Source organism: Carassius auratus, chromosome 46 (genome assembly GCF_003368295.1).
Source record: "Carassius auratus strain Wakin chromosome 46, ASM336829v1, whole genome shotgun sequence".
NCBI classification, from domain to species: Eukaryota; Metazoa; Chordata; class Actinopteri; order Cypriniformes; family Cyprinidae; genus Carassius; species Carassius auratus.
Window position 1 is genome coordinate 3,403,194 of NC_039288.1, and position 24,225 is coordinate 3,427,418.

At 36.8% G+C, this 24,225-nt stretch overlaps 1 pseudogene; it reads left to right on the plus strand.

The window, feature by feature from the left end:
• Positions 1-259: 259 nt before the first annotated feature.
• LOC113063873 (RNA-binding protein 27-like) lies at positions 260-22,959 on the plus strand (annotated as a pseudogene).
• Positions 22,960-24,225: the final 1,266 nt, after the last annotated feature.

Consider the following 24,225-nt stretch of genomic DNA (forward strand, 5'->3'; position numbering starts at 1 on the left):
TAATAATAATAATAATAATAATAATAATAATTTATCAAATTATTATTATAATTGTTGTTGTTGGAGCGGTTTTTGTTTTCTCGCTCTCTCTCAGAAATAGTCCAAACATTCAAAAGCATGCCATAAACCAATTCAAATGAAATAGTCTATTCAGTCTGATGTGGGTGTCCATTCCATAGCGAAAAGTGGGGGCCTGGTAATTATGCAGTATGGCATGTTAAAGCAGCTATGTGATTGGCTGCCCTCGTTGCTTTGCGTTGTGACGTCACGGAGAACGAGAAACTCCAGCAGCTCGAGACGTGCTTGTGACTACAGAAGGCCCAGTGTGTTTCAGACGATGCTAGTAGGAGTTGCGCATAAACACCCAGCCTTTCATCAGTATTAATCACTTGCGCGTCAGGATGATTATTGATAATGTTGACGCTCTGAAATCCTGGCTGGCTAAACTTCTTGAACCCATGTAAGTGATGAACAGTGACATTTGAAAGAGTGAAGCTAACATGCTAACAGCTTAGCTGGGTTTCAAACCACTTAGTCGCTCTGCAAACAGATATCAGTTCCTTTGATTGTTTTTAAATGATATTTCAGTTGTGTTTTATTCATATTTAAGGTCATATTGTTCAGTAAACGAACACACCTCCCATTTAGAAGCTGTGAAGTAGGAAGCTAAGCTAAGAGGGTCTGCTGGCAGAGTAGGGTGCTCATCAAAACAGCCTGATAGTTTTCATACTGGGCCAAAACAGGACCAGAGCACAAGTTATTTTAGTTTTAAAGCCTTGGGATATGTGGTCAGCAGGCAGACACAGTTTATTTTTGAAGTCAGTAGTGTATTTGGTGGTTGTTTCTCTAGCTGACAACTTGACATGTGTTTGATTTCAGTGCATCCTAGTAGCAGACCTCCTAGAAAAGCTGCTAACAAACAACACTTACAGTGACATGCAAAAGTTTGGGAACCCTTGGTTCTTAGTACTGTTTTAGGTTACCTGGATGATCCATGACTGTCTTTCTGTTTTGTGATGGTTGTGCATGAGTCCCTTATTTGATCTGAACAGTTAAACTGAGCAGCGTTCTTCAGAAAAATCTTAAAGGTCCTGCAGATTCTTCAGTTAGCATATTTTGCATATTTGAACCCTTTCCAGCAGTGACTATGATTTTGAGATCCTTTTTTTTTTACACTGAGGACAATTGGGGCACAACTATCAAACACAACTATTAAAAAGGTTCAAACATTCACTGATGCTCCAGAAGGAAACAAGATTCATTAAGAGCTTGGAATTTGAAGATCAAGGTAAATTGTGCTTAATTTGTGTTCCGGGAAACATACAAGTATCTTCTGTTGTTTACGAAGGGCAGAACTAAGAAAATATATATATATATATTTCAACAAAATAAGAAAAATTTGGAAACCCTCCTCTTAATGCATCTTGTTTCCTTCTGGGGCATCGTTGAATGTTTGAATCTTTTTTAATAGTTGTGTTTGAGTGCTGCAATTTTCCTCAGTGTGTAAAGATGTATCTCAAAATCATAAAGTCACTGCTGGAAAGGGTTCAAATATGCAAAGAAGCTGGAAAACGGAAGAATCTGCAGGACCTGAAAGATTTTTCTGAAGAACAGTTCTCAGTTTAACTTTTCAGAACAAACAAGAGACTCAGGCACAACCATCACAAAACAGAAAGACAGTCGAGGATCATCAGGTCACGGCACACAGTATTAAGAACCAAGGGTTCACAAAGCTTTGAATGGGGTTATTTTAATAATTTCAGCAATTTATTTTTGTCTTGTGGACTAAATGTAAGCATCTTTTATACAATATCTTACTCGGGACAAAAAATAAATAACATGCATTTAGTATGATCTCTATTATTTTGTTAAAATAATTCACATTTTTACAGATTCTGCAAGGGGTGCACAAACATTTGAGCCCCACTGTATGTTTTGTATTGGTGTCCTCGAAGACATGCATGGATACACTTGACTTTTGGATTAGATAGGAAACTTCTTGTCTTTTGCATGTGTGGATTTACCTGAAATTAACCCGAGATCCATTACAGATGTGATGCTGACCCGTCTGCATTGGCAAACTACGTCGTGGCTTTAGTAAAGAAGGAAAAACCAGAGAAAGAACTCCGAGCGTTGTGTGCGGATCAGCTGGATGTTTTCCTTCAGAAAGGTATTGGTAAAAAAAGTCCTCCCATAGCTGTTTATTCTCAGTTTAGAAAGTGTTGTGGATACCGTGCACATAATTATGCAGTTACTAGTGAATTCAAGTGTCCTTTAGTCAAGTGTGAATGATTTTAATACTGAATTGATTGATTTATTCTGTCTGTTTCACAGAGACTACAGGGTTCGTCGATAAACTCTTTGAATGCCTAACCACCAAAAATTATTTGGGAAACCCAGCTGCTAAAGAAGAGAGTAAAATCCCAGTCCAGAAGCTTGAGGAGAAGGACGAGGTAAATAGTCGCTCATATGAAATAACAGCGACAAAGATTTGTTAATGTTTATAATGTTGCAAAATGTAAACTGTATAATGACACCGCTCTCTATATAAAGTTGGAAACATAATAAATGTATCCAATGTATATTCAGCATAGTCGTGAAAAGTGATATAAGCTATATAGCAACTGCTTGATTGTTTATATCATTGAACAATGTCAACTGTGTCATCGCTCCGCTCTAATCTGCTAGATGCAGCTAAAAGACGTGAAGATGTTCTGACTTTATTATTAGATAAATGAATAAATTGCATTGATAATAACACTGTGGCATGTGTTTTCAGCCTAGTCATGTTGAAGATGATAAGGATAACAGAAGAAGAAGAAGCCCATTAAGGAATCGTTCAGACTTTAACGAACCAAGGTTGGTCTTCAGCAAGTGTTTTTTTTTTTTTCTTCCTGCTGTCTTTGTTGGATCTCGTCTTGTGTTCATCTAAAAGTTAAAATTTCATAATAGTTATTAAGTTAGAATCGTAGTTTATAAATAGTTATTTATTCCTGTGATCAAAGCTGAATTTACAGCATTATTACTCCAGTCTTCAGTGTTGAAAACCGTTGTGCTTCTTAATATTGTTCTAGAAACCATGATAGGGAGTTCAAATCATTTGTAACAATGAAGAACTCTTTACTGTCACCTTTCAGTTTAATCTGTTGTAACACATTCTTGAAAGTATACATTTCTTACTGAGAGAAAGAGATCTTTCTGAGTAGCTCAAATTATTCCATGAGACTTTCATTATGTGTAAAAACCCTTCACAGCTGACACGAGGCAGTCAGAACTGTCCAATCTAGATCAAATTCACTCATTAGTAACATGCAGTGTCTGAACGTCTCAACTCAGGGCTAAAGATGACCGCAGGAGAGACGAGCGTAAGCGACGGGAACCCGAGCGTCATGGAAAGAGCGGAGAATCGTACCGAGACCGACATGAGCGACGAGGAGGAAGCTCACGAGGGAGAAGCTACAGTCCAAGCAGGAGTCGTAGCCGCAGCGGCAGCCGTGGAAAGAGCCGAGAACGAGAGCACAATCAGAGGAGAGGTGAGCACCGGCCCAAAACATCACTCTTACATACACTTAAGTTCATCTGTGTGCAACAGAGGAGTGTCTAGACATGTATTTAAATGTTAATCGTTCCTTAATATGACTCTCTTTTGTTTTGACCAGATCTATGATTTTATTCTTAAATACATCAAATTAATTTGAACATGGAAGGACTTAAATATACATCTTCTCTAATGAACATATATTTTTTCGATTTTTTTTATTTATTTTTTAAATTTGTCATAAACAAATGTCAGGCTGATGTACCTGTCCTGTTATCGTAAATAAATAATGAAAATAATGCAAATTTTTTTTTTTTTAAAGAAATTAAGTATTTTTTGGCATAATCTTTTGTTACTATTTATTAGAAAATAAAACTGCATATTAATATTTGAAGAAAATGTGAGGGATTTTTCAGGAGGAAATTGTCAGAGAGAGAACCCTTGAAGACCTTTTATAATATTAACTATCAATTGATTAAATTTGTTTTAGAAAATGCATTTTAACCCCTCTCTCTCTCTCCCTATATATATAAATATTACTGTAGAAATACATACATAGTATAGGTTAAAAGGCATACATAATAGTCTTATATTAGTGTGTGTATATATATATATATATATATATATATATATATATATATATATATATATATATATATATATATACACACACACACATATATACATACTAATATAAGACTATTACGTATGCAAGGTAAATATGAAAATGTTTGTAAGCAAAGTACAAATATTTGATGGTTATGCCACATTTTTAGAATTATTAAACTTATGTTTTCTTCAGAATAGTATAAAAGTGTTTCTTAACCGTTTGCAACCAACATAAATACTTGGGACTGGAAATAGAATTGGCTTTCTCTGCTGACTAATGGCTTCTCCTAAATTTGGAGAGTGACCAAGCAGTTGAAATAGCCTTCCGGTCGCTGTGCACACCTTCACAATTAGCACAGCAAAAGTCTATAGCAGGCGGATGTCTCAAACTGAAACTACTGCTGGACAGATCATCGCTTCAATGCAGTGAAGGAGCAATACAGATATCAAAAGCAGCTGCTTAGCTGACGGCTGTTATTCTAATTACAAATAAATGCACTAACAAAAGAAGAAAAATAGAAATGGATAATAAAATAAACATTAGTTTTTTAGCAGCAAATAAAAATTGAAACAACAGAAATAGAAACAAAGTATTAAAGGGATACTCCACCCCAAAATGAAAGTTTTGTCTTTAATCTCTTACCCCATGTCCTTTCAAACCCATAAAAGCTTCATTCACCTTCGGAACACAGTTTAAGATATTTTGAATGAAAATCAGGAGGCTTGTGACTAGGGATGCATGATAAATATGGCCCGATATTTAATGTGCATCTTGTCAGTAATCACAGACAAGCTGAGCCAAACGTGCAAAATATGATCATGGTTTGGCGCAGCTTTGTACAAGCTTTGTACGTGAAGAAAACTAAAATAACAATTTTGTTTCAAAACTTTCAAAACGCATCGCCATTTTGGAAAACATCTGCTGAACACAAGCAGCGTACGCTCTTCTGTGTCAGCCGCGGTGCACAGATGTGCTGTTTTCATCCAAAGCAAAGTGTAAATACACGCAGAAAACATATCATTTGTCGCAGCTGACACAGAAGAGCGTATGCTGCTAGCATCTCCAAAATGTCGATACGTTGATGCAGAAATCTATTCAAACCACTGTCAAGATTTCTTTCTTTGCAAACAAGCGTTCAACCACGTGTCTTCATTTTAAATGTGTTTTTATTTCAGCAGAGCACAGAACCAAGTTTGAGCCGGAGCGGAAGGACACGGAGCCTTACAACCCATCCTCCGGCCACATGGGTAACCCACACCACCAGCAGACCCATCCGCCCCATCCGCACCTCTTCTCCCTCTGCCCCCTCCTCAGCACCAGTTCCCCTCCTCAGGGAGCCCAGTGGTCCCCAACGCTGTAACCGTGGCAGCACCGGCTCACCTGCCCGACAGCACTACAGAGAGCTGGTCCACATACTTCACCAACCACACAGACGGCAAGAGCTTCAACAAGAGCAGCACGCTCAAACACCGCTGCAGAGACTACGACGGTAAGACCCATGTGGATCACTTCTCTACTCGGTGCTCTTATTGTTAACTCAAACTTTTCTAAATAGTTTTTGAGCTAAAAAGGAACTGAAACATGAAAATTAGAAATGTGCTAAGTACTAAAATAATTGAAACGAGAATACAATTTTTTTTTTTTTAAGCTAAATAGGCGTTTCTTTTTTTCCACAATAATTTATCTTTATATAACATATTTAAATTATGCTAAACGCAGCTTGTAATGCATTTTATGTTGTTTAAATTAACAGATTAAAAAATAAATAAATAAGTTACGTTTGGACACTTGTAAATTATCACATTGTGACAACCAGAAAGTGTACAAAAACATGTTTGCTTGGTTTGAAATACAACAATGGATTCTATCGTTCTTTCTTAAATGCATGCAGCTTAGTTTGATGTTTTATTGTTTTAGTTCTTAAAGTCTTTATGCATTTTACATCCACTGGATGTCTTTAAAATCGAAGTCCAGTGATGTATAAACAGATACACTGATGTGTCTTGATGTCCTCTGAGGACACACTTTACTCTTTTGGGTGTCTGTTTCTAAAGCATCGCTAATGACTATGGCGTAGCAGACTCGCAGCATGGCCTTATGGGAGTGGTGTTAAAGCAGCAGTGTTTATATTTACTACCCTGTCTTTCTGGAGCGAGGGTATTTTTCACACTGCTGGGAGTAGCAGGAGAATCTCCACAGGGATTCCTGAAGGATGGATGTTAGCTCGATTGTCCCAGCTGTGATTCGGCACGTTGAAGGGGAAGAGACGTGACGATCCATACAGCACTGTTTACATGGAGCAAACTCCACTGAAGAACGAGCTCCGTGACCAGAAGTTCATCCACCTCGACGAGTAGACAAACCTCAAGGATGACTTGTATGCAGCGTCAATGTCAAAGTGCTTTGGAGAAGGAAAACAAATCTTTGCGTTGCTTTTAAACAGTCCAGAAAGACTGTTGTGATATTGTTGATTTTAATGTTTAGTGTTTCTTTTTGTTGGCAGTGAAAGGGTTTTGTATACGAGGCGATCTCTGTCCTTTTGACCACGGTAATGACCCTCTGATCGTGGATGACGTCACGCTTCCTACCATGATCCCGTTCCCCCCCCCACCAGCTCTGCCACGGATGCCCATGCCACCAATGACAGAGCCTCCTCCTCGCCTGCCCATGCCGCTGCGCCCTCCCCACGGACAGCCTCCGCCTCCGGGCATCTACCCCATGCCAGGTGAGGCTCATTCTGATTTCAGCATGCTACACTTGCCTTTTACTCAGTTAAATTGAAGAAAAAAAAATGGATATAATTATAGCATTTTTATGCTTTATGCTTGCTTTTTTAATTTATGATTATTAATCATATTACTATTAATTTATCTTATATATATATATATATATTTTTTTTTTATATATATTATACATACACATTTTATTAAAAGTATACTATTAAAAGTATTATAATATTTTTAATAATAAATATAAATTTGACCTGAAATAAAACTCGCACAAGGTCAAAACTGCATTGTTGAGAGAGAGAGAGAGAGAGAGATACAGATGTCTAGATGATCTAAAATTCCATTAAATAAAAATGAGACATTTTCAAACATTAAAAACACTTTAAATCTATTTTTGTTTGTCACAGATTCTGATATATTTTACACTCGTACACTTGTGATTAACAGTTTTGAATGATTTTAATGTTGAAAGGAAATTCTGAGAAAGTTCTTGCAAACACATTTTGTTATATTTTATTTATTTATTTATTTATTTTCCCAAGGGAAGAACCTGCATGACGCTTTAGCCATATTTGATTAATAATGATTTATAATTTCTATTTAATTTGTAAAGGTTTATGAACTAACAAAAATCTTAATAATTTTTTTACAGTTTTAATTTGAATACCGATTTAATATATTTTTTTATTATTATTATTTTACTGTCTATCAATTGACATTAAAATCTTACAACTATATGCGTCGCAGTATTACAAATTTACACAAGTTCACACAGATAAGTCATTTCTGTGTGTAAGTCATATTTTATTGTTTCATTCAAAATAATGCACAACCATGGTTAATAAAAACAAACATAAAAAAAAACATTATAAACACTTTTCTTTGTTTTTCTCACTCCACAACAAATTCTTTGAATTTAACAGTATTCAGAACAAAACAGAAATGAAAAAAATATAAGTATACAGTATTAAATAAACAAACTAAATGGCTTTCATTATAAGCAACATTTATTATAAATGTCAAGCCTAAACAAATTTTTTAAAGCTGCATGTGGGAAATGCAAAAATGAAATGAAATGTATACATTCTGGAGTACTCTGTAAATGAATTTGTTAATCTTGAGGACTTGATATAAGCAGCACTGAACTGTGGAAATGATTTCCCTGAAGTCAGCTGTAGAGAGTGTGCTTCAGTTTGCTCTTGTCTTGTTTTAGGGCCTCCTCTGATCCCAGCTACTGGGATAGACACTCAACCCCACTCCAGAACCAGCACCTCTTCCCCTCTGACCCTGCCTGGAGTGGGACCTCCTCCTCCTCTTCCTCCTCCTTCCTCATCCTCCTCCTCTTCTGCCTCTCTTCACCCTCAGTACACTCTCTCTGAATGTAAGCCTCTGCACTTTTCTCTTCTCCACTTGAGCAGTGCTGCTTCTAGAGCTTACGGTGTTTTAAACGGGTCATGTCGTGGAAAACATGCTCTTTTGGGCACATTTCATTTCTGATTTTGATGCACTCTAGTTACAGTTTTTCTTTTTTCCAGTTTTTTTCATTTTAATTTATCAATGTCTCTGACATTTTAAGTGGACTTCCGGGAAGAAAGTAAGAAAGAAGTTAATTTAAAAAAAAGTCAGCCACTTCTGTTTCTGTTGGTGGTGTTTCTGGACTTGTGTGTACTTGAATGCATTTGTGTCAGGGATATTTTTTCCTGAAGGCTGCAGTAACAGATTCTGACCAAGTAGATGTGCTGTTGCTGCATTTTACTCCCTGCAGTTTTTGAGTTTATTTGAAAAACTATTTAAAATAATAAAGAAAACTGAGACAGTGCTTGCATTCAGAATTGGTCTCTTTTTTTTTTTTTTTTTTTTACCAAAGGGAAATAACCTACATGTTTTGGTAGCCATGTCTATTGTCATTCATTTTTATGCAGTGCATGTGGTTGAAGATGTCTGTCTCGTGTCTCATACAGACAGCTATGACCCTGACGCCTATAACCCAGAGTCTCCAGGACTGACCGGGCCGGGCAGAGCTCAGTACCGCCATTTCATTCCTCGCATCCAGACGCAGAGACCCAATCTCATCGGCCTCACTGCTGGTGACGGACAAAACTCCCGAGGTATCAGATGTGAGATGTTCCACACACATGACTCTCTTTCTTGTGTATTACATGTTTTAAACTCTTTCAAAATGACGGCAAGTAACTGAGCTCTGGTTTATCTGTGTTTTTAGCGGCTAACATAGTAATCCAGACAGAGCCGTCCGTCACGAGTGTGTCGAGCGGAGAGATGAGGTACAGCTCTGAGCAGGAGAACAGGAAGAGATGTTTGCCATCTACAGACGGACCACAGGCCAAAAAACCCTGGATGGACAAGTGAGTGATGAGAGATCAGTGTCCTTAGACACAGACTGTAGTGTAAAAAAAAAAAAGTATATTATTCCTCACAAATTTGGAATAATTACAGTTTAAATTTTTTGAAAGAATCTGTTGTGCTCACCAAGGCTGCATTAATTTGACTAAAAAATCAGTAACAACTAATATTGTGATATTACACCTTAAAATAACTATTTTCTGTTTTAATGTATTTTAAAAAAAAAATTATGATGGCAAAGCTACATTTTCAGCAACCTTTATTTTAGACTTTAGTATCTCAAGAACCTTCTGAAATAATTCTAATATACTGCTTTAGTGCTCAGTTGTTTAATATAACCAATTATTTTTTGTGCTCAAGTATTAAGTTCTCATTAATATTGTTTTATGATTTTTTATTTTTATATTTGATATTTGTGAAAACTTTGATCTAATCTCTGAATAGGGAGTTTGAAACAACAGCTTTTATTTGAAATCATATTATGATATATATGGAGGATCATGTTACACTGAAGACTGAAGTAATGACTGCTGAAAATTCAGTTTTGCCTTCACAGGAATATATTACATTTTAAAATATTTTAAAATATACATATCTTTAAAGTGTAAAAATATCATAATTTAACTTTTTAAAATCATATTAAATCACTGAGCAAAAGAGACCTCTTTTAAAATCATTAAAATTATAATAATAATAATCCTGTATTATTTTAAACGTTTGATCTGTAGTGTGTGTTAAATGTATTGTGTATGTGACCTGTGCTGGCAAAATGAGTCACAATGAGCAAATTTTATATTTCTATTCTCCATTAAAAGAATGATGTATGATTTGTTGGAATTGGTTAAAAAAATGACACCCGTTTGATGTCGATAGAGACAACAAAGTCCGTTTTGAGAAAGATCCAGTTAAAGTTTACTGAAGGTTCCAAAGCAAAATCACAGTGCAGTGCTGCATCTTTTCCTCCACTTCTTTTCTTAATAATAATTTCTTTATTAATTATCACAATATAGCTATTTTTTTATTTATTTTAGCTTTATTATAAATAAGAACAGATGCAAAAAAATACAGAACAAATATATGAGAAACAAACAAGTAATGCATTACCTTTTTCATTTTACATACAAACAAGTAGAGAAGTAGGAAAACGAATAATCAAATGTAAAAATTCCTTTAGTGTGGGATAACTATAACTAATTTTTTTGGGAATCTCAAAATTGACAAAAATCAGCAGTTTTTTTTTTTTTTGCTTGTATCTCAAAATTAGCTTGTGCGCACTCCAACTGATTTTGCCAGCACAGGTCACATATTTATATAGAATATATAATGAAATCCTGGAGTGTGAAGGAAACTATAATGATACAAGAGGAGGATATCCAGTTTTTGTTTTGTAATGGGGTATTTTCTGTTTTGCAGACAAAATTTCAATAACCAGCATAAACCCACCTTCCCGAAAAAGAACCATTACGTCAACACCAAACTAGAGGTGCGCAAAATCCCCCGGGAGCTCAACAACATCACCAAACTCAATGAGCACTTCAGCAAGTTTGGAACAATAGTCAACATCCAGGTAAACATCCTACATGGATTAGATGATCAACTCAACACATGCGCTCATAGAGCTGGGGATCGTTAACAATGTTCAATACAGATACCTTGACTTTGATACCGGTTCCTGAACGAGACTTTCCCGATATCAATTTTATGTAATACGTTTTGACAAGATTACATTTCACATTACCTCAAAGAAAAAACTTTGGATTTTTTTTCAGCTTGTTGACATTTTTACAGTCTCGTTTATGCTAGGTTTCCAAAAGTGTCATTGTAAAACACATACCGTATTTTCCAGACTATTAGTCCTACTTTTTTTCATAGTTTGGCTGGTCCTGCGACTTACAGTCAGGTGCGACTTATTTATCAAAATTAATTTGACATGAACCGAGAGAAATGAACCAAGAGAAAACATTACCGTCCACAGCCGCAAGAGGGCACTGTATGCTGCTCAGTGTAAGATATAGGTGCACTGAGCACAGTGAGCAGCATAGAGCGCCCTCTCGCGGCTGTAGACGGTAATGTTTTCTCTTGGTTCTAAATAAATGCGACTTAGGGTGCTTTCACACTTGGTTCACTTGCCTGGCCCGAACCCGAGTTCGGTTGCTCCCCCTCCCCCTGCCCCCGCTGGACAGTGTTCATATTATAATATTTGAGTCCGAACCACGGATCGCTTGCGTCATCAAGCCAGCAACTGTTTACCCCGTTGCTTGGTAACGACAGCGGCAAATGCATAACATTAGTCTCATTAGTCATAACATTACTTTTATGTATTACATTTTTGAACTGTTCGTTTTGTTTACATGCGTCTGTCTTACGAATGTACTGATAAAGCTCTAAAGAACGTTGACGGCGAACATAAATGAGATGTACAGCTCTCTGCTTGCAGCGCGTAAGTCACGCTCATCAGGAAAGTGAGGGAAACACAAACACAAACAGACGTTTGCATCAAATAATTTGTCATTAAAAGCGGTTCACTTCCGCGATTTGGTATGATTGCGTTCACATAAGCAGCGAACCGTACCAGAGTTCACATGAAGCGTACCCCAGACCACCATTTTTAAGCGGACTCTGGTACGGTTCGCGAGTGCGCATCCGGAAGACAGCGTTCACATCATCCAAATGAACTGAACTCTGACGTCAATCGAACCCGGGTGCGCACCAAAAGTGCTAGTGTGAAAGCACCCTTATAGTCCAGTGTAACTTATGTTTTTTTTCTTCATCATGACGTATTTTTGGACTGATGCGACTTATACTCAGGTGCGACTTATAGTCCGAAAAATATGGTAGCTAAGACAGAATCGTAATTTCTTTACTCTTCTGAGATCGCTGTTCTGACTCAGAGGAAGCTCATTCGCTGCTCATATGTCAATCATATTTCACGTTCATAACCCGCCCTGTCTATGATGACCAACATCCATGACACTTCCATGGCCAGTTCTGTACGTAAGAATCCCAAAAAAATACATTTATATAGATAAAACATGAAGCTAATAAACACACGATTACAACACTATATGATTTGTATGTGATTTTCATAACAATACAGGGTGTTTACATGAGATATGCTAAGCAGTAGCGATTAGCCTGCTATAAAAGGCTATAAATAGCAATATCAGGTGATTAACCTCTTAGGTATCAAGGCAGTTCAGTCAGTGGCTAAAAAGTATACCCCACTGTACTTTCTCAACAAGATTGCTTTTGACATTGTGGTCATGTTGTACTTTTGTTGCACAGATCACTTAATGTAGTTGTCGTAATGGTTAAACTGCGTCCTGTATTGTGATTTCCTCAGGTGGTGTTTGGGGGCGACCCTGAGGCAGCATTGATCCAGTATACAGCTAATGATGAGGCTCGGAGGGCCATCTCCAGCACCGAAGCCGTTCTGAATAACCGCTTCATCAGAGTGTACTGGCACCGAGAGACCACATCGAACACACAGGAACAGGGACCCAGTCAGAGCACGAACCCTGGACACCAACATCCCACAACACACAAGGTCTGGCAGAAGTGTCTGATGATGTTGAAACCTACTGATGGACTGTCTTTCATTAAATAGGAGTTATATTCCTATGCGGTTTCATTGTGGTTGCGTTCTAATATTTGGGGAACTGACTCTTACTGGCCAGTCCTGTTTTTGAAATTTCTGAGGTCCCACTGAAACAGCTGTGTCAGTTTTTAGAGATTGTTCACCCATAAATGATTAATTGATATTCAGAAAGTTACTGTTGATCCATGCATGAGACTTGGTTTCCCGTTTGTCTACATTGTTTGACTGAATGTAGTTTTGTTTGCAGGTCATTAACAAGCAGCACGCTGCAGGATCTTATGTGCTGAATAAAACCTTCCCCAAACAGCAGACTGCCACGGGAGCGGCAGGCACAACGGGCGCCACGGGCGGCACTGAACCTACCAGCCCAAGCCAGGAGCCTTCAGTGGTAAAGACAGCACATGAATGTTTGCACACATCTGAACTGAAAACTACTAAGCCCTTTTCACACTGCACGTCATACCCGGAAAATTGCCGAGTCGCCTTCTGTGTGAAAGCAAACACGTCCCGGATTGATTCCGGGATTGATCCCAGGACCTATTAACATTGCCGGGTTCAGTTCCGGGACGAGCGCTGTGTGAACAAAAGCCAGATCTAATGCCGTGTCGTAGTGATGACGCACGTTATCGCCAACTCTTTTACCAGGTGTTTTGAAGGAAAATCAATGTTCGCGACGAAAAAATTATGCAAACTGTAATGAAGCAGAGATCAGTTAGTTCTACACGTTCCGCACTGACGCTGAGATCGTTTGCTTGCTTCAGTGAAAGTATAACGCCCCTAATGTTTTCCACTCGTACATTACACGTCACGCCCTGATGTCACATGTGATTACGGGATCTTTACGGGTTGTGTGTGAAAGCGACCCGGGAACAATTGCCGGAATACTTTACCCGTGTATTTGCCGGAATCGCAGTGTGAAAGGGGCTCTACTGATCCAGTCTTAAAAGTTCTGATCATTAAGCGCATTTTAATTTCTTCCCCAGGGTCCACTTATGCAGGGATCCTCAAATCTGGACCTCTGGATCCACTTTCCTGCAGAGTTTAGCGCTAACCCTAATCAAACACACCTGAGCATGATAATCAGTGTCTATCAATGTCTTTGGGATCATTCGAAAATGGCTGACAGGTGACTTTAATCAGGGTTGGTGCTAAACTCTGCAGTGCATTGGACCTCCAGGGTAAGATTTGAGGAAGGGGGACTTATAGTTTTATGTGTATATACACTACCAGGCGAAAGTTTGGGAAAATAATAATTATTATTAGTCTCTAATATTCGCCAAGGCCATGTTTATTTGATAATAAAAAAAAAAAACGTAATATTGTGAAATTGTATTGCAATTTAAAATAACTTTTTTTTTTTTTTTTCTATTTGAATGTTTTAAAATATTTTAATCAGACCTTACCACAGATGTCACATGATCATTTAGAAATCATCTTAATATGCTGATTTGCTACTCAAGTATTATCAGTTATTAATGGTGCTTAGTTATTACAGAGGAACTATTCTTATCAATGACCAAAGAGGGTTTGCTGTTAAATATCTATGTGGAAACCCTGATGCATATTTTTATTTTTATTTTTATTTTTTTCAGGATTGTTTGATGTTCAAAAATAGTTCAAAAGAACCACATATGAAATTGAAATCTTATATAATCACAAAAATATTAAGCAGCAAAACCATTTGTCAACATAACAAGAAATGTTTTTTTGATCAGCAAATCTGCATATTATAATGTGTGTATATATATATATATATTGTGTGTGTATATGTGTGTATGTATTTTTATATATGTGTAATATGTTATTAATCAACACTTGCTTTAAATTCTCTGTTAAACTAGGGTTTGACTCCACCTTCAAGTTTACAGAATGGTCCATTCTTGCGCACAATGTTGAAAACCGCATCCAAATCATTGGGAAAAACAGGCAAAGCACTGGAAGCTCAGGAGGTTTTGAAAAAGAAGCAGGTGAGTATTTCCTTTCTCCTTCTCGCCTCTGTAAGCCGATAGCAGCACTTCCACCTGCTTGGATTGCACGGCCTGGAATGTGCTTATGAGTGAGCTAATGTGACCTCTGACCTCTGGCCTTTAGGAGGCATTGAAACTGCAGCAAGACATGAGGAAGAAGAAACAAGAAATGCTTGAAAAACAGATTGAATGTCAGAAGGTATGAAGAATAATAATAACTATTTGTTTTGGTTTTTTTTTCATGTGTGCACTGTTGGTTACAATTTTAACTTCCTTTTTATTGATACTTCCTTTTTTATTTTATTAAAAAAAAAATGAATAAGGAAATTTATCTGTAAAGTATAACTCTGGTTACAATTTATTTTAAGGTGTCCTTGTTGCAGTGTAATTATACTGAGTAATGTTAATTAACTACATGTAATTTATAGTTTGTCTTAGAATTACATGCATGCAGTTATGCATAATTAATTGTTATTATAATAGTAAGTACATCTAACGTGTATCAAGGACACCTTAAAATAAAGTGTAACCAAATCTCTTTATTTTTACAGATTTATTTAATATGATATGAAATATTATGAGATATTATTTTTATTGCAGCATTTGTTATTTAATATCATTAATTGAATAAGTGTGATATTGGATTTATACCAGGTGTTGGACACCCAGCTCTGTACTTGTCTTGGTTCAGTTTTAGTTGAATGAATGTAATGAACAAGAAGTGTATAACAGAACTTGTCTAGAGGTTTCGTATATCACATGCAGTTTAATGTAACATTAAACCTGAAATGTGTTCTGCAGGTGCTGATAAACCGCCTGGAAAAGAACAGAGGGATGAAGCCAGAGGAGAGAGCTAACATCATGAAGACTCTCAAAGAACTGACAGAAAAGATCTCTCAGCTGAAGAATGAGATCAGCCCCAGCTCACAAGCTGCTGCCAACACGACTCAATCAAAGTCAAAAACAGATGTAAGACAATTCTTATATACCAGGTGTTACTGCTGAGAGGAGCTGGAACAGATCATAGTCTATGTCAGTTTAATATATATAAGATTTTTCTGCATTTAAGTATAACTATTATTTCATCTGTAGGCACAGAAAGAGTTGCTTGACGCGGAGTTGGACTTCCATAAGAAGCTGACGTCAGGAGAAGACACCACAGACCTGAAGAGGAGGTTGGGTCAGTTGCAGGTGGAGGTAAGTGGCCACGTTCTGTCCCTGTGACATGACATATGGGTTTTTCAGTGGCTGATGCTGATTTCTAGTGAGTGGGTTAATTAAAATTAAGTTTTTCAATTCAAATAAATAAATTATATTTTGCACGTAGAAAATTAAACCTGTCATAGTTTCCATAAGCACTCCTTTTTTTCTTCTTACAACATACTCAGGGCTCTAGAGTGCGACTTTATTTCTCAATGGCGCAAGGGGAAAAAAATGTCTCTGCGACTCTGAAAGTCTCCCTGTGGTTCAACACTAGAGCCCTGCATTTCAGCCCCCCGATGGGCTCTGACTTTTTTACGCCCCTCGAGCTGGGCTTCGGGCCAATATTCACGTCATAGTTCAGATGCAGGCTGGTCCTCCCTCTTGTTTTAGACTTATCCTTACTTTTATACTTTAGACATCCATCAACTAGTGATGAAAATTGTTGCGCTGGTGGAAACAAGACTGTCAAGCGACTCGACATTGTTTATTGATGTTGATATTGACATGTTTTTTGTCCCTCTAGCAGCAGTAAGGTGCGTGCCATCTGCGCATTTGGGGTGCATTTCCCAAGAGCATCATTAGCCAACTATGATCGCAAGTTCCGTCATTACCCACATAGTTCAACGATTCTGTGTTTCCCGAAACCATAGTTCAAACGAACATTCGCAAAACCGAGTCGCAAACTTACATGGTAGGAACTACACCTCTCATCGTATGGTTAGAAGCATAGTTTCTTAGCAAGGGATATGGGCCTAAATAAATATGGTTTGGCCACAGTAAGCAAGTTAACGTAGTGCAATCTATATATTACCTTTTATCTTAATATAAATACACTAATCTGTGTATTTTTGCGCGTCCTCTAAAAGCGCTGTTTTTGAAGAGTGTGCATGTGCATAAATACCTAAGGGAAATCCGGAGAATGACATAAGAGGTAACTGGTAGTGAATCAAAAACCAATAAAGCAAAATGACAGTTAAATTTTTTTTTTTTTAAAAAAATCAAGTAATCAGGTGCCATGTTCAATACAGCAGCATTTTAGAGATGTGGTTAATCAGCGAGTTATGTCGTTGTATGGGAAATGCACCCCCGAACAGTTCTGTGTTAAAATACATGCAATAGGTTTAAGCTTGCTGCAAAGCACTGGTAAAATAATTACCATAAATGTGACGTGGAAACAGTAAGGAGATATTTGAATTATTTATTAATAAACTAGTGTTGTCTGAGTCTCTGTCACAAGGATGAAGTTGCCGATCCTGACTCGCCATCTTCTCATTAGACGCGCCTTTAGAGAGAAGTGCATATTTACAAATTATGATTAATAATGAAATCGATTTGTTTTATTTCATGAAGTAGTCATTTACAGCTTTCTACAGATATATTTATCATGTCTGTGAGGCATCACTGAGTTTCGGTTCATTTTTGTACTCCTGTTAAAGACGACACGGCAGAAACACATCATGTTTGTTATTTTATATTAGCACAACGATTTGTTGATATTGTACTAACCATGATGTAAGTAGACATTGATTGTCCAAACGCCCTCACCAGCCATGATTTAAAATGCTGTGTAAACATACTGTAAACATTGTCAATTTTTTTCGCAAGTATGATGAACAGCGATAAATGTATGATCGCTGAAGTGCAGGCATTGTAGCAATGTATCACTGCCAGTTGTCGTTGGAAATTCTTAGTCTTTCCGTTCTTTCAATTGCTTTACGTATTAAGTCTACATTCCATGTCCATTATTGACACAACAAAAACACAGCTCCGATCACAGCATCCTCCATCCTCCTGTTGTTAACGTTGTTGTTCTTTGTTAACATTGTTTAACGCCGTGCACATATAACATCGCTTTCAACAGGCTTATGTCACTTCCTAGTACACAATGTCAGTGCGAATGCAACCCTTTAAATGGTACTGGGAAAATCGTCCTTATCACGGTATACGTACGATATTGAAATTTAGTTTAAAAAAACAACTCTTTGTAGTAAATGCTGCTCCATGTGAAAGCACGCAGGTGATGGAGATTTACAGCTGATTACAGAACTGGCTTTACTGACAAAATGTGCATAAATATGCACATTAAATATTGCATGCGATTTATTGTGCAGCCCTAACAGCAATCCAGTTAACATAAGGCTGGTATTGTAACAGAAATACAGGGTATTTCATATCAAATTTGATTATATTATTAATATAATTTATTATTAAATTAAAAGGAGAACAGAATTGATTGTTTATAGTTTTTTTTTTTTTGTTTTTTTTGATCTATAGTAGGTTTTGTGCATTTAATTTATAGAACAATGGAAACCATATATATTTTTACCTTGGTAGTGATGTACCATGCATGGTTTTACCTGTGGCTCTCATGATCTACAAATGTATGATACTATATAGAAGCAGTGGTTCATTTTAATAAGATTCCTAACTCAGTCATATTTACATTTGCTACAATATCCCTCCTCAAGCTGCTGCTACTGTCAACTCAAGCCTCTTTCAAATGTGCCATTCCAAGAGACAAAACATTTAATATTAACAATTACTATTATTAATAATTCTATAATAATTATTTTGCTGCTCCCAAATCAGTTTCTGGTGCAACCGTCAGAGGAGCCTGGCTCTCAGATATTAGTCTGGAATGCTGTAGTTGCTAAGATTTCGTACTGTTGTTTGTTTTTTCTTCTCCCCTAAACAAAAGACACTTGTACACACCCACAACCAGCATAATCCATTACACCCAAACACAGTCTCACTCCTAAAACAAGAGTGACAACAAAACTGACTCTGGGCTTAAATTAGCTGGTGTGAAATATGCATGTCATTACACTTCATCTCCTGCACATTTAACTCTGAGCACTTCCCAAACCCCAAGGACCGTCCCTAAACAACACACATCCCTCTCCACACGCTGATGCTTCTCGTTCCATTAAAGTTTGATCGCCTCCCATGTAAGAAATGAGAGAAAGATCGAGGGAAGACAATTAATGGAAGAGAGGGAACAGAAGAAACTCCACTAGCTGAAAGTCTGTTCAGTCGGGGCATGAAAGAAAAATGACCAGCATTTGGTGTGGCTTTTGTCACTCTGTGGCTTATCATTTTTTTATTTGCAGTCAGGGTGAAGGTTAGGCAAGTTTCAAAGTCTAGTACTTTTTGAAAGTTTAGAAGCTCTCACTACACCATTCCCATACTTTCATTGTTTTTCATTGTCCATACAGTTTTGATGGCTTTCTTGTGCTTTTAAAATGTGAAACAATAATAATAAAATAAAATGAGTAGGTGTTTATAAACTTCTTGAATTGTATTATATAAAAAAAGAATAAAAAATATGCTTGGATTAAGGGTTCCTGTGGGTCTTAAAAAGTTTCAATTCATGGTTCCACAAATTAAGGCATAAAAAGTTAAGTCAAAGCAGAAAGAGTTAAATTCATAAAAGCGAGGCACAAAATGTTTAATTCACTGCAAAACATATCTGTTTTTCAATACAAATATATGAGCATCCTTAGATGAAAAATTAGGAAATAAAGTCTTGTTTTCTGAGAAACTGAACAAAACAAGAACAAATCTATCAATGTGGTACGAAAACGTATTTTTTTCTGTGAATTAAGTCCATTGGCAAATATCTGTGCTAGTTGCTATCATAAACTTGCTCCATTTTGATAAATTTCTCATTAAGCAATTTATGTAATTTTTATTAATTTTCATGCATATTGACATTTGCACTGGAAAGCAAGACAAAACTACTGAAGAACATGATTTTCTTTACAATGTGATCAGAAGAAACAGTAAATGTTACTTTTTTTTTTTTTTTTGTTTTGTTTAAAAAGGTGTCTAAAAAGTCTTACATTTACCTTCATAAAACCTGTTGAAACTCTGATAGATCTATACATATAGCTATATTTTACCATTTTTGTGTTATTTGAATGAATTTTATTATATTAACCTTATTTATTATATTTGATTTTTATTATAAGTTTAAAATATCCACCTGTCTCTGTATTAAAATCACGTAGGCAACACTGCTGGGACTGATCCCGGCTGGGCGGGGCAAACCACCAGCAGCACAAAGTCGAGGCAGAGGGAGGGGCCGAGGGCGGAGCCTAAGAGGGCGTGGAGGAGGTAATCACATGGTAGTAGACCACCGGCCTCGAGCCCTCACTATTATTGGCGTCACACAGGAAGAGAAGGAGGAGCTCATCCCTCATTTTGTGGTAAGACTTGAGTTTATGCACACACACACACACACACACAGTATATACTTCATTTGTATATATTTGTCTATGTATATGTATATATATATATATATATATATATATATATATATATATATATATATATATATATATATATATATCACCAAATTTATGATCAACCCATATGATTTCAATAGAAATTTGGGGAGATCGAGGAGCTTCGTGACCATGATGCTACCAGTGTTGTGATGACCTTCAAAAGCCGTAGTGAAGCGGAAAATGTACTGTGGCTTTTTTTCATTTTGAATTAAATTTAGAATTTATGGTATTAGTTACATTTATCACCACTAAATCATCATTTTTTTCAGGCTGCAAACCAAGGGGCGAAGTTCAAAGGTCGAATTCTACAGATCTCGTGGTACAAACCTAAAACTCCATCCATGTCCACTGAACCAGAAGAGGAGGAGTCAAAGGAAGAGGTCAACGACACAGGAATGCATGTAATGACGGTAATTACACAGCCAGATTACACATCATGATATAATATTTCTAAATGTATGATTAGCAGTGTTTGCCAAATCAAACATGGATGGGCATGTATTTATGGTGTAAGTAAAATGTTACTACTTTTTACTTTATACCAGTTTTTTTTTTTTCATATGTTTTTTGTTGATGTTTTAATGTTAAATATTTAAAATAATCTTTGCTGACACTTCTAGGATCCAGTCAGCCCTTTTCTGCTTCCAGAGGAAGAGGAGGAAGATGATGATGAAGAAGATGAATACGAGAGCCGCTCATGGAGGCGATGAGGAAGGGCAATCGGCACCGCTTTTTGTTCACGGACACTCATTTTTAGTTTTTGTTTGTGAATTCTAATTTAAGTCTATTTGATTGAATAAGACAGAGTCTTTTTTTAAGATAGTTTCAGTATTTTGAGAGGTGGAAAAAATGAAAAGTCTAACGGCATTCTCCGTACACGAGAATGAGACGTCTGTGGGGACTTGCAGTGTTTCTGTCACTCGGAAATCTCTGCATTATATATCAAATTCTCACTTTTGCTGAGATTGATTGCAAAATGTTTCAACTTGGAAACATTTTGATTCACTGTGCATGAGTAGATATCAGTAACTCACAACATTTGTGACTACTGTGTTTTTTTTTTTTTTTTTTTTTTTTTTTTTTAATACATAAATGGTTTTGCTCATTTTTCCATTTCAAAGTATTATTTAACATGAAACTTCATCTGCACTTTGTGCCACTTTGGCCTGTGGTAGACATTCTCCCAATGGACGCACTCATTAGGCATCATTCCCATTAAAGGCATCCCTTTCCATTGTGAAGAAACAATGTGTCCTAATGATGTCAAACCCTTTCAAAACACTTTTGTATCTGCCTTCTAAAGTTGGGCAATATATATATCCCCAGATGGATTATTTTTCCTCCTTCTCAAGATTAAAGTGCCACTTCCTGTAAATATAGACTCTATAGAAGCTCTATGTGGCATACCTCATTTTGGTCAGTGTGTCTGACTGTTCATATTTGTTTCTTACATGTAGGTGATTTTCCAAAATGACAAAAAGCATTGGATGAGGGTCATAGAAAATTATAATTGTTAATTGAGGTAAAATATGAGCAGAGGTGTTGTGAATGTATTCATAATTGATTTACACTTCATTTACGCCTTATACCGTCAGTGTGCAGCTGATGTTTTGTGAGATTTTTATTTTTTGTGTGTGTGTGTATATTTTGTTAATGGTTGCAGTAGTAATGACTGTTCTCTTCATTATTTTAGCCATTAGAATGAATGAATCGCTGAACGAATCACATTCATGAATCTTAGAGGCTTATTTAAGTGGCCGTACGACTTAAACTAAACATCAGGGTTTTTTTCTCCTCTTTGAAACGTGATCTTATATAATTACACCATACTTTTTTTTTTTTTTTCATGTTTGACGCTCCACTCGTTTCAAAAGCCTTGTCCACCAGAAATGGGTCAAAAAAAAAAAAAGTACAATTTCTGTAACCTTACATATTATCCAATAGCATGCTGCCATCTGTATGCGTGTTCATTTGGGGGGGAAAAAAGAAAATATATGTACGAATGTATATTTTTTTAATAATCATATTTACATACTTTGCTAAAACAATTAAGATATAAGTTTATAGTTCCTTTTAATGAAGGACCAGTGTAAAATGTTGAATCTTTATTATATATACTGTTGATGTGACATTTAATAGCACGTTACTATGCCGTTTGAATCCAAACGTTCAATGAAATACCTGTTAGTCCCATTCTTTCTGATCAATTGTAAACCTTTTTTTCTCAACCTCCACAATGGCTTCGTTTCTCAGTAACTCATATAAGGTCTGGTAGGTCCTGATGTTGATTTTGTACATGAGTCTAGTAGAAGGACTCAGGACTGTGTGAATTTAGAGAGTGCACTTTGATCATTTGTACAACAGTTTTACTACACATTAGTATAAAGTCATACATCTAGCATAAATAGATTTTGATTACTGTTTGTAAATTGAAAAATCTATGGATGTTTTTTTCAGTTCTTTGTTTGTAAAATGGATTTCTAACAGCTGCATGTTTGCTAATCAATAAAGATATTGGAATGGGGGTAAGCAAGAGGAATATATATAAAAAAGAGATCCATTTGGCCTAAAATAAAACAATTTGCAATACACCTACAAGAAAAGAAAAAGAGAAGAAAATGAGAAATATTCCATGATCCATTCCAAGAATTATTACCCTCTGAAGCAGTTGTCCTGTTTTTGTGTGAGCGTGTTCGTTTATGCTACTTTTTTTTTATTATTATTATTGATTTTATTAAACTAAATGTTGGACCTCTAATAATATATTTTATTAGTTTTTAAAGTAATTCTAAATGATTAACTTAGTTTGCATATAGGTGAGACTAGGGCTACTTGTCAGTTTTATACATAGATGCATAGATTGAAGCACACATATGTTCAGTACATTCACATGAATACATTTAGCAGACACTTTTATCCAAAGGGACTTAAAAAAGCGGAGCAAAGCATTCATGCTGTAGTAATGTTGTACACAATACCAGATTAATGAGAAAATTAGATTAGGGAACCAGCTGGAGAAGTAGTATAGAGGTGTATGTGTGCGTGTCCATGCACGCATCCCAGACAGCAAGCAGTGTCGGCCCAGATCTGGCCCACATGTGGCCTGCATGGATTTCACGCAGGCCAGATGTGGGCCGGGTCTGGCCCAACACTATATTGATGTCTGGGATTGGCTTAAGAGTGTGGAGGTGCATTTCCTAAAGGCACAGATAGCTAACTTTGATTGCAGTTTCCATTATTGGTAATGACTTGCAACAAAAGTTACTTTTGGGAAATGTGCTTTGGGGTGGTTAAAAGCTTGCAGAAGAGGTGTGCATGCAGCTGCTGAAAGATGGTGTTATTGAAAGATGTGATGGTTGCAGCAGTTCACGTGGAGTTCTACCAGAGAGGAACAGAAAGGGTGGAAATTATGGAGAGTGACATTTTGCCCTATTGTGCAGAAACGAGATGTTGCTTATTCTGTATAGACCTGAGCTGGCAGGAGGGAGCATACATTTCTAGTAGTGAGTTGAAGTAGAGAGGACCTATTTCATACTGGCCACACGAGGCTGGGCATTGTAATGCACCAGAGGGAACCCAGGGCCCACTGCACTAGATTAAGGTCTGACAATGTCTCTGAGGATTTCATCCCGGTACCTAATGTTAGTAAAGGTACCGCTGGCTTTGGAGGTATGACCCACTGCCAAAACAGTTATGCTGGTTGTTGTTGCAGGTAGCATAACATTCCCCACTGCATATCCATACTACATTAGGTTTATCATATGCTGAATTATGATCTCACTTAGAGAGACCAATCTACTTCGAGTGTAAAACAAATGAGCCAATACACATTGACATGAGATGATTGCATCCAGTTGCTGCAGATCGCAGCGTGAGTATAATTAGGCAGCAGCTGCAATGCATTCTCAGCTTTTGCTTCTTAGCCAAGCG